The 14,974-nt window shown below is 34.4% G+C and overlaps 1 protein-coding gene across 1 annotated transcript in view; it reads left to right on the top strand.

The window, feature by feature from the left end:
* Positions 1–14,974, top strand: part of URI1 (URI1 prefoldin like chaperone) — a 73,693-nt gene that overhangs the window by 9,638 nt on the left and 49,081 nt on the right. The gene's annotated exons all lie outside the window — the stretch shown is intronic.

Consider the following 14,974-nt stretch of genomic DNA (forward strand, 5'->3'; position numbering starts at 1 on the left):
TGGTAGTCACTTTGCCTTGGGACTGCCGCTTTGGTTGAATGTGAATATTTAGCTTTGATAGGATGAGTCTGTGGTTAGTTCAATACTCTGCACCACATGCACCTTGCCTTTGTTACTCTTACATTCTGTCTGTCTCTTCTCTTTCCATTTCATAGTTTATTAGATAACAATGTTGCTATGAGGGTGCATTCAGGAAGTTTTATTGCATTTAGCTAAGCAACAGAAGACAGTATTTGTGAGGAGAAAGTCATGAGATGCACAAGTCTTCAGTAGTAGGTGATCATTGCTGTTGCTATTTCTTTCTCTCTTTTTTTTTTAGGTTTGTGCAAGGCAATGGGGTTAAGTGGCTTGCCCAAGGCCCACAGCTAGGTAATTATTAAGTGTCTAAGGCCAGATTTGAACTCAGGTACTCCTGACTCCAAGGCCAATGCTCTATCCACTGTACCATCTAGCTGCCCCTGAGAATTATAAATCTCTTTTGGTACATTGATGATGAGGATCTCCAGGTCTTCAAAATTTTTTTCTTTTGTTTTTGTGGTTTTTGCAAGGCAATGGGCAATACCTAAAGTCTCACAGCTAGTCAGTTATTAAGGGTCTGAGGATGAATTTGACAGGTCCTCCTGACTCCAGGGCCAGTGCTCTATCCACTGCACCACCTAGTTGTCCATGAAATTTTTTTCTTTGACTTCTTCAGGTTTCATCATGGTTGAGCATAGCACTGATGATGTTTTCTTTCAAGTGGCAATCCCAATGTCATAAACCTGTTTTTTTACTCCTTTTGGTAGACATTCAAGCTTGTTGACTTTATTAGTTTTGATTATAAAACCTACCCCAGATTCACAGCATTCTCCTTCGCTGTGGCCACTCCAGAAAAAACATATTTTCAGCTTTGACTTCAATAATCTGCAATAATTTGTCAGAGGTGTTTCACTCAGGGCTGCTATTTGGATATGATACCTGCTGAGTTTTCTTGCAACAAGAGCTGTTCATCTTTCAGGTCTTTTGACTCTTGTGTTATCCATGAGTCTGCACATACTCATGTTCTGATGGTGAGTGGAATTTTCTTTGAAGAAGTTTTTTGTACTTTTTTTGTGTGGTTTCAGCTGCAGGATGGCATCCCTGTCGTGGTAATTAGGACAGGATTGGGTAAGCAGACAATTTTTAGGACACCTTTTTGTAACCCTATCCTTACTCCAGGAGGTGAGCAGTGCCTTCCTTAAAAGGACTGCCAAATCCCACTGCAACTTCCAACGAAGAGATGACCCTATGACTTTGGTCACCATATGCAGGGTTGTGGCTACAGCTCTCATTTTATCCACACCTGTTGCTTTGTCACTTATCTGTTGCCATAGATAGGAATGGTAAAGTGGTATGGGTGATATCTTTTGATGTGTGTGTAAATTGTATTTAAATGAGGCAGAGTTGCATGAAGTCATTGGCCTCACTCTATCAAAATTATCATTGTCCAGGGGCATGACAGTCAAGCCAACTGGTGATGTCTCTAGATGCAGTGGAAGACTTCACATGCTTGGAGTAGTCTCCCACTCCTCCCAATTCATCTATGGGTTTGAGACCCCTCAGTTAATCCATAACCTGGTTTAGCCCATCTGCTGAAATGGTTTACCAAGATGTGGCAGCTGTTTACGCTACAGCTTTGTTGAGCTACAAGCCACAAAGTAGAGCCACCTAAGGTGGCTCCAGGGGGATGTAAGAGCTAGAAAGCAGCCCTGAAAAGGACTCAATAACCCTCACACCAGAGGTATTAGTCTTCCCTGAACCCTACCCCTTTTTGTTTTATAGTCTACCACAACTGTTCCACATTGTTTTTTTCATGGCAATGACAATCTTCTTGAGTTTTCACTTTTTCAATTCACCTAGCTAGCTAGATAGTACTAGTAGTAAAGAACTGAGGTCTGGGTCCTGCCATGTATTATCAAATGGGGAAAGATGAAGAAATTTTTCTTTACATTTACTGGTACTTTGTCTACCTTTGGCTAAATTTCTAGATAAGAGTAGTTTGTCTTTAGGACTTTGGCCCCTTTCCAAACTTTTGCTCCAATTCCTATTACCATTTACCTTAAAATAAGTACTTCTAAAAATGTTCTATATTTCTAAATGGCAGAGCCATTCTAAGGCTCTTCACATCTCAACTTGTCCTTTTTTTCTTATAATTTTTTTAGCATTTATATAATTTTATTGTTTTTAACAGTTTTTATTCAGTTCCTTCCTCATAGCTTTTTGATTCATGGAAAATATATAAAAAGATCTGAATATTATGAGAATTCTGGAGCATTTTATGTCTATATGGAAAACTAGCCTTCTTATTAGAGTGTTCCATGTAAACAATGCCAAAAAATTTATTTAAAATTCAGGGAGACAGTTGAGGTTTTGACCAGTCTTAAACCCATTATTGTATTTCTTTTTTAATTATTTATTTTTCCAATTATGTAAAGATAATTTTCAACATTCATTTTTATTAAATTTTCTCTCTTCTACCCTTTCCCCCATTCTAGGATAACAAATCTGATATAGGCTATGCATGTACCATTGTGTTATACATATTTCCCTGTTAGTCATACTGTGAAAGAAGAATTAGAACAAAAAGGGAAAGCCATGAGAAGGAAAAAAAGCAAAAAACAAATTTACAAAGGTAAAAATAGTATTTTTTGATCTGTATTCAGATTCCATAGTTATTTCTTTGAATATGGATGGCATTTTCCATCTCTGGTCTTTCAGAATTGTCAGCTGTATTGTTGAGAAGAGTCAAGTCTATCATAGTTGATTATCTCCCAGTATTGCTATTAAGGTGTGCAATGTTCTTCTGGTTCTGTTCACTTCATTCAGCTTCAGTTCATATAAGTCTTCCCAGCTTTTTCCTGAAATTTGCTTGTTCATCATTTTTTTTTTTTTTAGATTTTCTTTTTTCAAGGCAATGGGGTTAAGTGGCTTGCCGAAGGCCACGTGGCTAGGTAATTATTAAGTGTCTGAGGTCGGATTTGAACCCAGGTACTCCTGACTCCAAGGCCGGTGCTCTATCCACTGTGCCACCTAGCCGCCGCTTGTTCATCATTTCTTATAGAGCAATAATGTTCCATTTTATTCATATACCACAACTTGTTTAGCCATCCTCTGGTTGATGGACATCCCCTCAGTTTCCAATTCTTTGCCTATAAATATTTTTGTACATGTGGGGGCCTTTTCCCCTTTGTTATGTTCTCTCTGGGATATAGACCCAGTTCCAAATTACTCTCCATAAATAATGGTCGGATCCATTCTTATCTCCACTAACAGTGCATTAGTCAGTTTTCCCATATTCCCCCCCAACATTGATCATTTCCCTGTTCTATCATATTACCTTATCTGATAGGTGTGAGTTGGTACCTCAGAGTTATTTTAATTTGCATTTCTCTGATTAATAGTGACTTAGAGCATTTTTTCATATGACTATGGATAGCTTTAATTTCTTCATTTGAAAACTACCTGTTCATATCCTTTGACCATTTGTTGGTGGGGAATTTGTCCTGTAACTTTTACACCCCCTCCTCCAAATCATCAGTTGCCATCATCTTTGCTCCCATCTGGTTTCTTTCTACTCCTTGCATTATTTAGTGGAAATAATGATTTAGGAATCTGAAGATCTGGACCTTATTTAGTAACACTATGGTAACACCTGACAAGTAGGTAAATCACTTAAATGCCTTTAGCCATTTCTGTAAAATGGAGATAATACATATTAAATCTTATAGGGTTATTGTGAGCAAAGTGTTTTTTAAAAGTAAACTATTGCTATATACTCAATTTTGACACCCTAGTCTCTTCCACAGGTGGCATTAGCTTTCAAAAGGGAGGCATTGTTTTCCAAACTAAATTTCTCCTTTCTGCTCCCCATTGTAACACATTTTTTGAAATGTCAGATATTATTAGGAGTATTTAATGTTGTATAGCTATTAAAATAGAATGATGATGATGATGATGATGATGATTATTTTAGTTTTTGCAAGGCAGTGGGGTTAAGTGGCTTGCCCAAGGCCACACAGCTAGGTAATTATTAAGTGTCTGAGGTCGGATTTGAACTCAGGTACTCCTGACTCCAGGGCCAGTGCTCTGTCTACTGCACCACCTAGCTGCCCCACTAGAATGATTTTTATTAGTTTTTTAAATATATATTTTCTTTTTCTATAAACTAGATTTCCTTTCTTCCTCCTTATCTTTCCCACCTCTTCTTTCCTAGGGTCACATTTTTAAAGAATTTTCTTTTTAAAAATCAGCAAAACTGGTCAGATACATCAAATATATCTACAGAACTAGATCAATATAAGAGAGCAGTAAAGGTCTTTTCATTCTTTTCTGTAAGCTTTTCAATTGTTATGTAAAGGTTTTTCTATTTGCATTGTTGAAGTTGTATATATTATTTTCTTTTTTGGAGAGACATCCTAAATGTCTTTGGCTTTATTTATTTTTTTTATTTTTATTTTTTTAAATTTATTTTTTTATTCTCATTTTGTACAAATGTTTTTTTTACATTAATAAAATATTCTTGTTTACAAGTAAACAAAATACCCCCCCCCCCCCCATGAATATAGATAGACTTGTTTGGGCGAAAAAAGTAAAGGGGAGAGGAAAAAAATTAAAATAAAAAAATAATAATAGTAATAATTGTAGGTATGGCCAGGTGGCGCAATGGACGAAGCAACAGCCCTGGAGCCACGAGCACCCGAGTCCACATCCAGCCTCGTAAACCCAACAATCACCCAGCCGTGTGACATGCAAGCCACCCGATCCCCACTGCCCTGCAAAAACCAAAAGAAAAAAGAAAAAAAAGACCCAAAATAAAATAAAATAGTAATAATAGTAGGGGTGGCTGGGTGACAGACAGAGCATTGGCCCTTGAACCAGGAGCACCTGGGTCCAAATCCAGCCCCAGACACCCAAAGATCATCCGGCTATGTGGCCCCAGGCAGGCCATCCAGCCCTACTTGCCCTGCACCCTCCCCCAAATAATCATAACAAAAAATGTGTGATCCCTGTCCCTTCTTGTCACCATCTTGGCTCCGCCCCTGTCTTTGACTTTAAATGAGGATTGTATAGGAAATTAAATCATGTTACTAATTTTTTCTTAAATTATGTAATAAATCTTACATTGCTTTCAAAACTGCCCTGTTATATGCAAAGGCAATTTACAGATGAGGAGATCAAAGCAATCCATAGCCATATGAAAAATTGCTCTAAATCATTAATTATTAGAGAAATGCAAATTAAAGCTTCTTTGAAGTACCAACTCACACCTCTCAGATTGGCTAGTATGACCAGAAAGGATAATGATCATTGTTGGAAGGGTTGTGGGAAATCTGGGACACTATTACACTGTTGATGGAGCTGTGAACTCATCCAACCTTTCTGGAGAGAAATTTGGAACTACACCCAAAGGGCAACAAAAATGAGCATACCCTTTGACCCAGCAATACCACTACTGGGTCTATACCCTGAATAGATAATGAAAAAAGGGTAAAAACATCACTTGTACAAAAATATTTATAGCAGCCCTGTCTGTGTTGGCTAAGAATTGGAAATCAAGTAAATGTCCTTCAACTGGAGAATGGCTTAGCAAACTGTGGTATATGTATGTCATGGAACACTATTGTTCTATTAGAAACCAGGAAGGAGGGATTTCAGGGAAGCGTGGAGGAATTTGCATGAACTGATGCTGAGTGAGATGAGCAGAACCAGAAAAACACTGTACACCCTAACAGCAACATGGGGGTGATGTTCAACCTTGAAGGATTCGCTCATTCCATCAGTGCAACAATCAGGGACAGTTTTGGGCTGTCTGCAAAGGAGAGTGCCATCTGTATCCAGATAAAGAGCCATGGAGTTTGAACAAAGTTCAAGGACTATTCCTTTTAATTTAAGGAAAAAACCCAGATATCTTATTGTCTGATCTTGTTGCCTCTCATACTTCTTGTCTGTTTCTTAAGAATGTGATTTCTTTCTCATCACACTCAATTTGGATCAAGGTACAACATGGAAACAAAGTAAAGACTGACAAGATTGCTTTCCGTGGCAGGAGGGAAGTAAGATTGGGGGAAAAACTGTAAAACTCAAATGATGTCTTTAATAAAAAACAAAACTGCCCTGTTAGTCCATGCTTTCACCTAAATTTCCCTCAAGTTGTTTTTTGTGCATTTAAAAAATATTTTAGTGACTCTTATTTTTGTCAGCAGTATTTCCCTTTTCCTCACAAACCATCTCTCTACAACTTAAAAATTGATGAGCAAATGAATCCCATTCCTTAAGAGGTACAAGTGTGTGTGTATCTTTTTGTACTTTGAGAGCAATGTCTTTCTGTTAGGTGGATGGTATGCTTCATCATAAATTCTTTGGAAATAATGGATTTTGATTTTATTGATCGAAGTTTTTAAGCCTTCCAAAATTTGTTTTTCTTTACAATATTGTTTTTCTATAAATTATTTCAATCTGTACTGGTTTGTACTGCCTACAGTTCTTTGCAATTGTCATTTCTTATGGTAGAATAGTATTCCATTATGTTCATAAACCAGTTCGTTCAGACTTTCCAAAATTGATAAGCATGCTCTTAAATTCTCGTTTTTTGCTTTGTCCTTTCTCTCACTTTTAATCTTTCTTTGAGAATTAGGAAGTTTCTTTTGCTTCCATATTATCATTCTCTTTGTTAACACTTTCTTTCCATCCACCCTTGTCTTCCTGTTGCTTTTGATACTTTTTTACACCAAATTGTGTGTGTTTGTGTGTTTAGCCTTCCCTTGTTTGTTTTTTATATAAGTGAGTTTAATCTGATGGCTGCTACTCCCACCTCTCCCTTGTTTATATACTCCTTTTCTCATATACTTTCTAATTAGGAGAAATAGGAAATTCTTCTTTTTTTATCCTCCATTCTGCACTACTGTATTCCTTTTATTTTTCCCCTCTTAAAACTTTCAGAACAGAATCAATCACAGGACCTGTTTTTCTTATCTTACTCAGTATCCTTGGAAGACATTAAGGTTCTGAAGAGACACTTGTTTATTCTTGCACAGTGGATAGAGCACTGGCCTTGGAGTCAGGAGAACAATCTTCAGACACATGACACTTACTCTACTTACTCTCTGTGTGACCTTGGGCAAGTCACTTAATCCTGTTTGCCTAGCATCCAGGGCCACTGGAACTAGATGGCACTGGAGGAGAAAGTGAGGCTGGTGACATCTTCTGGGCAGCTAGGTAGCATTGTGTTTAGAGGGGGGACCTGGAGCCAGAAAGATCTGAGTTCAAATTTGACCTTAGATACAGTCTAGCTATATGTCTCAGTTTACTCATCTGTAAAATGAGCTGGAGAAGGAAATGGCAAATCATTCCACTATCTTTGCCAAGAAATTCCAAATGGGGTCACAAAGAATTAGAGAAGATTGAAAAATTACTGAACAACAACAACAAACACATCATCATGTAAAATCTTCCATCTGTTCAAATAAATTTTCCTTTCTACTTTTTTTCTGGACTCTTGTATTTGTATTTCAGACATACTACTCAGCTTTGGACTTTCATCAGAAGGGCTTTTAAGTGTTCTATTCCAATAAAAATCTATTTTTTTCCTCTATGGGATTATACTTCACTTTGAAGAGCAAACTTATTGATTATAAACCTATTTTTTTACCTTACGGAATATTGAATTCCAAAATTAACTATTGTTTATTATAGTAGTTTTCAGCTCTTGTGGAATCTAATGGGACCCTTGGTGTTTGAATTGCTTCTTTATGGAAATTTGTAGCTCTTTTTCATTGGCTTTTACATTCCTGGTACTTTTGCTTTTTTGGTTTCTTGTAGGAGGGGGTTGTTAGAATGCTATTTTTCACCTTTCTTTCTGATTCTAAGAGATATAGACGAGTTTTCATTTATTTTTTCTTGAAGTAAAGTGTCCAGATGTTTTTTTTTTTTAATTAGGAATTTCAGAGAGTTTAGTGATCTTTAAATTGCCTTTCCTTGCTCTGTTTTCCAGGGCAGTACTTGACATAGATTTTTCTTCTGTTTTTCAGTATTTTAATTTTATTCTCTTGTTTCTTATTACCTCATGGAATCATTGAGTTTCATTTGATCTCTTGTAGTTTTCAAGAAGCCAGTCAATAGGGTTTCATTATTTTTATGCTCCACACAATCTTCTTTCTAATAATTTTATCCAGAGCTTTTATTTGATTTAAAAAAAACTTTGCTTTATTTCTTTCAGATATTCAAGTTATCTTTTTGGAAATTACATTTCCCCTCCCTTTGTTTCTCTGCTTGCAGTTATTTTGGTGTTATTCTTTGCTCCTCTTGGAGATCTCTAGAATTACAATAATTTTTATTTAGGTTGGTATCTTCTTTGACTTAAACCTTACTGCTTCAGTTCTTCAATTGACCTTTGTGCTAGGGCCAGACTCTTCCTCCTGCTGTGTTCTTGGGTAAAGTGGTCTGTCTTGTTTGGTCTTGCTCTAAGTCACCTGGGTTCCAGTACTGACCTTGAGATTTAGTTTTCATGTACTTTCCAGGGTATTCTGTGACTGTCTCCTTAAAGTTCTTAGGATACTTTGGAACTTTGGATAATTAAAGCACACCTGAGTTATCATGGTCTGAATGTATCTATATACTGTTATGGTTGCTGTCTCATCTGCATTGTAATCAAAATTGTCCATTTTAACTTTTTTAATTCCTTCTGTTCCTTGTAATTGCCTGTCTTCCCTTTGCATAATTGTGAGAATCAATTTTCTCTCTAATTTATGATACATTATAAAAAAAATTTGACCATTTTGAATTTGTTGTGTTTTAGGGCATAACTTCTTGGTTGAAACCTTGGTTGAAAAACTCTGCCAGACTTCTTTCCATTTTCCCTAGTAATTCTTAGTAAATAGTTCTTTTGCAGAGAATTTATGTTCTGAGTTTCTTTAATGTAGTTATTATATAGTAATTTTTTTCTTAACTTCCTTGTCTAGTCTCTTCCATTGTTATAGTGTTCAATTTTTTAAAACCAGTACCAAATCATTTTGATGATTACTGCTTTAAATAGAATTTGAGGTCTGGACATGTTATTCTTTCTTTTCCTATATTTTCATTAATTATCTGATTTATGTATTTTTCTAAACTATACATTTCCAAATTAATTTTGTTATTTTAGCTAGCTACTCAAAGTATTCTTTTGGTACTTTGGTTGATATTGTACTGAATCTATAGACAGTTTTTGTACTATTGTTATTTTTATTATATTGGTAAGCTTATCCAAGAACATTGAGTATCTCATTAAAAAGTTTTTTTAAAAGAATCATTTTGCTATTTTATCTATATAGATATTAAACTTTCCTTTAGTAGATTTAATCACAGGCATTTTATTCATTTTGTAGTTATTTTGAATGGGACTTCACTTTCTTTTATCTCCAGGATTTTGTTATTGCTTTACACTATAGAAAAACCCAACTATGACCAACACTATAGAAAGACTCAACTGTTTTCATTAAATCTGACAATATAAGTGAAGTGGATGACTACTTACAAAAAATATAAATTACCCAGATTAACAGAAGAGGAAATAAAATTCTTAAATATCCCAATTTCAGAAAGAACTCCCTAAGAAAAAAATCTCCAGGACCAGATGAATTTACAAGTGAATTCTACCAGACAATTAAAGAGCAATTAATTCCAATTCTGTTTAAGCTATTTGAAAATATAGGCAAAGAAGGAGTTCTACCAAATTCCTTTTATGGCATCCATATGGTATTGATAACTAAACCAGGAAGAGCCTAAACAAAGAAAGAAAATTATAGACCAATTTTCTTAATAATGATGCAAAAATTTTTTTAGCAGAGATTACAGCAGTTTATCACTAGGATAATTCACTATGATTAGGTAGGAGTTAAATCAGGAATTCAGGAATGGTATGATATTAGAAAACAATCAGCAAAATTGAACCTATCAATAACAAAAACTAAAAATCATATGATTATCTCAACAGATGCTGAAAAAGCTTTTGACAAAATACAACACCCATTCCTAGTAAAAACCCTAGAGGATGGGGTGGCTAGGCTGCACAGTGGATAGAGCACCAGCCTTGGAGTCAGGAGTACCTGAGTTCAAATCCAGCCTCAGACACTTAATAATTACCTAACTGTGTGGCCTTGGGCAAGCCACTTAACCCCATCTGCCTTGCAAAAACATAAAGAAAAAAAAGAAAAGAAAACACTAGGGGACATAGGAATAAATGGAGTTTTTCTTAAAATGATAAGCAGTGTCTATCAGCAAGCATTATATATATATAATGGTGATAAACTAGATTCCCTAAAAGATCTGGGGTAAAACAAGGAGACTCTTCATCACCACTGTTATTCAGTATCATATTAGAAATATCAGCTTTAGCAGAAAGACAAAAAAGAAATTGAAGGAATTAGAATAGACAGTGAAGAAACAGAACTTTCACTTTTTTGAAGACTATATGATGTAATACTTAGGAAACCCTAGAAAATCAACTAAAAGCTACTTGAAACAATTAACTTTAGCAGAGTTGTAGGATATAAAATAAACTCACATAAATCATCAACATTTCTAAATATATTACCAACAAAAACCCAGCAGCTAAAGATAGAGAAATTCCATTTAATGTAACTGTAGATATCATAAAATACTTGGGAATCCACCTGCCAAGACAAACCCAGAAACTATATGAACACAATTACAAAAACTTTTCTCACAATAAAGTCAGATCTAAACAGTTGGAAAAATGTCAGTTGCTCATGGACAGACTGAACTTATTTAATAAAAATGACAATTCTGCCTAAATTAAATTACATATTTCAGTCACCCCAAACTACCAAAAAACTATTTTACAGAGCTAGAAAAAAAGTAACAAAATTCATTTGGAGTAACAAAAAATCGAGAATATCAAGGAAATTAATGAAAAAAATGCAAAAGAAGGTGGTCTAACCAGAACTAGATTATAAAGCAGCAATGATCAAAACTATTTGGAATTCAGAAATAGAATGGGATCGATCAGTGGAATAGATTAGGTACAAAAGAAACACTAGAAAATGACTACAGAATCTACTACTTAATAAACTCAGACTTCAGCTTCTGGGATAAGAAATCACTATTTGACAAAAACTGCTTAGAAAACTGGAGAAGAGAATGGCAGAAAATAGGTGTATGTTAGATCAACATCTCACACCCCCATACAAGGATAAGGTTGAAATGGGTACAGCATTTAGACATAAAAGGTGATATTGTAAGCCAATTGGGAGAATACGGGTTAGTCTATCTGTCAGATCTATGCAACAAGAAGTTTGATCAAAGAAGAGATAGAGAACATTATAAATTGCAAAATGGATAATTTTGATTACATTAAAAAGATTTTGCACAAACAAAACCAATGCAATCAAAATTAGAAGTAATACAGAAAGCTTGGAAATAATTTTCATTGCTAGTGTTATTGGTAAAGGATTCATTTCTAAATTATAAAGAGCTTAGTTATATTTGTAAGAAAACAAGTAATTCCTCAATTGATAAATGGTCAAAGAATATGAATAGGCAGTTTTCAGATGAAGAAATTAAAGCTATCTATAGTCATAAAAATGCTGTAAATCATTATTGATTAGAGGAATGCAAATGAAAACAACTCTGTGGTATCACCTCATACTTATCTGATCATTTCCCTTTTTTGTCATTTTAGCCTATTTTAGAAAGAATGTAGGAGATCTGGGACTAATACATTGTTGATGGAGTTACAATGGATCCTTAACCATTTTGGAGAAGAATTTGGAATTATGCCCAAAGGGCAATAAAACTGTGCATGTTCATTGAACTAGCAATACCACTTACTAGGTCTATACCCCCAGGGATCATAACAAAGGGAAAAAAAGACCCATATGTACACAAATATTTTATAGCACCTCTGTTTTATAGTGGCAAAGAATTGGAAATTGAGAAGATTCCATTAATTGGGGAATTTTGGCTGAACAAGTTATGGTGTGTGAATGTGATAGAGTACTATTGTACTATAAAAATTTATGTGTGACTGGACTTTAGAAAAGTCTGGAAAGACTTGCATGATCTGATACTAAGTTAAGTGAGAACATTATAAACATTAACAGTAACATCATGAGATGATCAACTGTTAAGGATGCAGCTCCTCTCAGCAATTCAGCTATCAAGGAAAATCCTGAGACACCAGTTATAGAAAATGCCATTCACATCCAGAACCTCCCGCCCCCCAAAAAACTATGGATTCTGAATGCAGAACAAAGCATATTATGTTCACTTTTTAATGTTTTTCTTTCTCATTGGTTTTTTCCCTTAGTTCTAATTCCTCTTTCATAATATGACTAATATGGAAATATGTTAAACCGGATTGTTATATGAACAACCTATAAAAGATTGTTTACTGTACAGGGGAAAGGGGGGAGAGGGGAATTTGTTAGAAAAATGTGAAATTCAAAAGTTTGCAAAAGGATAAATATAAAAAACTACATGTAATTAGAAAAAATAAAAAAAAGTTAAAAAAACATTTTGCAATTTTATTTATGTAGACATTAAATTTGTCTTAGTAGATTTAATTTCAGGCATTGTATGCATTTTGTAGTTATTTTGACCAGGCCTTCTCTTTCTTTTAACTCCTGGATTTGTTATTGCTGCATGCTGTAGAAATGCTCTTGATTTTTGTGATTTTATTTTATTAATCTGCAACTTTCCTGAAACTGTTAACTGCCTCAATTAATTTCTTTTCCATTTCCCTAATTTTTCTAAGGAAACTATTATATCATCAGAAAATAGGAATAGTTTTATTTCCTCTTTGCCTAACTATGTATCTTTAATTAATTTTAATTGCCATTTCTAGAACTGTCTCAAATAACAATGGGAGGAAAAAGGTCATCCTTGATGGGATGATGGGAAAACGTTTAATATTTTCCTATAGAGTATAATGTTAACTTTTGATGTTTATTTTTTTTTAGGTTTTTGCAAGGCAAATGGGGTTAAATGACTTGCCCAAGGCCACACAGCTAGGTAATTATTAAGTGTCTGAGACCGGATTTGAACCCAGGTACTCCTGACTCCAGGGCCAGTGCTTTATCCACTGCTCCACCTAGCTGCCCCAACTTTTGATTTTTAGATACATTTATTTGTGCTAAAAGATCTCTCTATATACATATATATATATATATATATATATATGCACATATATACATGTATATATACATATATATATTTTAATCTATAGTTTATAGATTTTTAATTTAAATGAATGTTTTTTTGCATCTATTAATTAGGATCCTTTTCATTTTTTGTAGATAATCCCCTATTTTTGAATTTTTCAGTTTTGTTGGCATATAAGTATAGTGATAATTTAGCAGTCTAGGTCCATCTCTTTCTTCAGTTTAAAGTTTTCATGCTGAGTTCTAGAGAGAGGCCTGAAATCACTCAGCTAGTTTAATGATAGAATTGTGAGTAGAACAGGAGTTATTAACTTTTTTGGGTTGTATTGTTGGAAATCCATGATCCCTTCTCAGAATAATCTTGCAAGTTTCATTCATAATAAAATTGAATGGAATAAATAAACTGTTAAGTGTGTCTACTATATGTCAGGCAACAATGCTAAGCATGTTACATATCTCATTTGAATCTAACTAACCCTGGGAAGTAGGTTATTCCATTTTTTGTCTAAGGAAACTTTGGCAAGTAGAGACTAAATGACTTGAATGGAGTCCCTCAGAGCTAGTAAATATCTGAAACTGGATTTCAGGGCTTTTGATACCAAACTTAATGCTCTATCCACAATACTACCTAACTGCCTAATTAATTGAAGGAAATACTAAATTTTGGTTAGAAGTTAATGAACATAACTAAAATCCCATCTTCTACAGAAAAACTTCTGCATCTTATCTTAATTCTAGTGCCTGTACTCTTTTAATTATTTTCCTTTTTATTCTACATATGGTGTTTTAGTACATATTTGTTTGCTTTATATCTTCCTAGTTATTGTGAACTCTTTTGAGGTCAGAGACTTCTTACCTCTTTTTGTTAGCACAGTGCTTGACATAATATAGCAGGTGCTTAAAAAAAGTTTTTGATTAGTTTGTCAACCTGTGTTCCCTATTCATATCAGAATTTTTTCAAAGCTATTATCTCATTTTTTGTCTTATCACCTACTTCTCATTTTATAAATGAGGACTAGAGAGGCCAAATGACTCATCTAAGCTCTAGTAAATTAGTAGCATGGCTATTGCCTCTTCTATCAACCTGTTATGTAATGATGTTTTTATTCCTGTGGTGATGAGAAATCAGTTTTACTGAACATCATGTTCTTCCATTATTAGAATATTAGACTTACTATTTGATGGTATATGAATAACAATGTCAAAAAAAAAGCTAAATCTGGATTTAACTCTGTCCCCTGATTTCCATGTCACTATCTCAAGCTCTGAATATTGGGAAACTGATTCAAGTGCTGGACTAGAAGATGTTTCTAGATGTACCTGAGGTATCTTGAGTTTTATCTTTTCCTAATTTTTTTTGTCCAATGTACATATATAATGAAGATTCTGATAGGTTGTTTATAGATGAATTAAGATATGGTAGGAACAAAACATCAAAGAGCATGAAAAGAAACAAGTTTATGCCTCTTTCTGTTGTACTATCTTTTTAGAATGCAGTGTGAATTTCTTTTTTAAACATGTTATATTACGTCTTTTCATTCTCTATCACTTAAAATATTTCCACCAAAGTCAATATTCCTATTCTGCTACTCAATGTAGAAACTGTTTGTCAGGTAGGTGCGTTTATTTTAAACAGATTGATGAAGTGGATCATACTGAGTCTCTACAAATTCTTTGGTAAAATTTTTTAGTTTTTTTTTAGTTTTTTTTTTTTTAGTTTTTTTCAAGGCAATGGGGTTAAGTGGCTTGCCCAAGGCTATACAGCTAGGCAATTATTAAGTGTCTGAGGCTGGATTTGA

Source organism: Macrotis lagotis, chromosome 1, assembly GCF_037893015.1.
Source record: "Macrotis lagotis isolate mMagLag1 chromosome 1, bilby.v1.9.chrom.fasta, whole genome shotgun sequence".
NCBI classification, from domain to species: domain Eukaryota; kingdom Metazoa; phylum Chordata; class Mammalia; order Peramelemorphia; family Peramelidae; genus Macrotis; species Macrotis lagotis.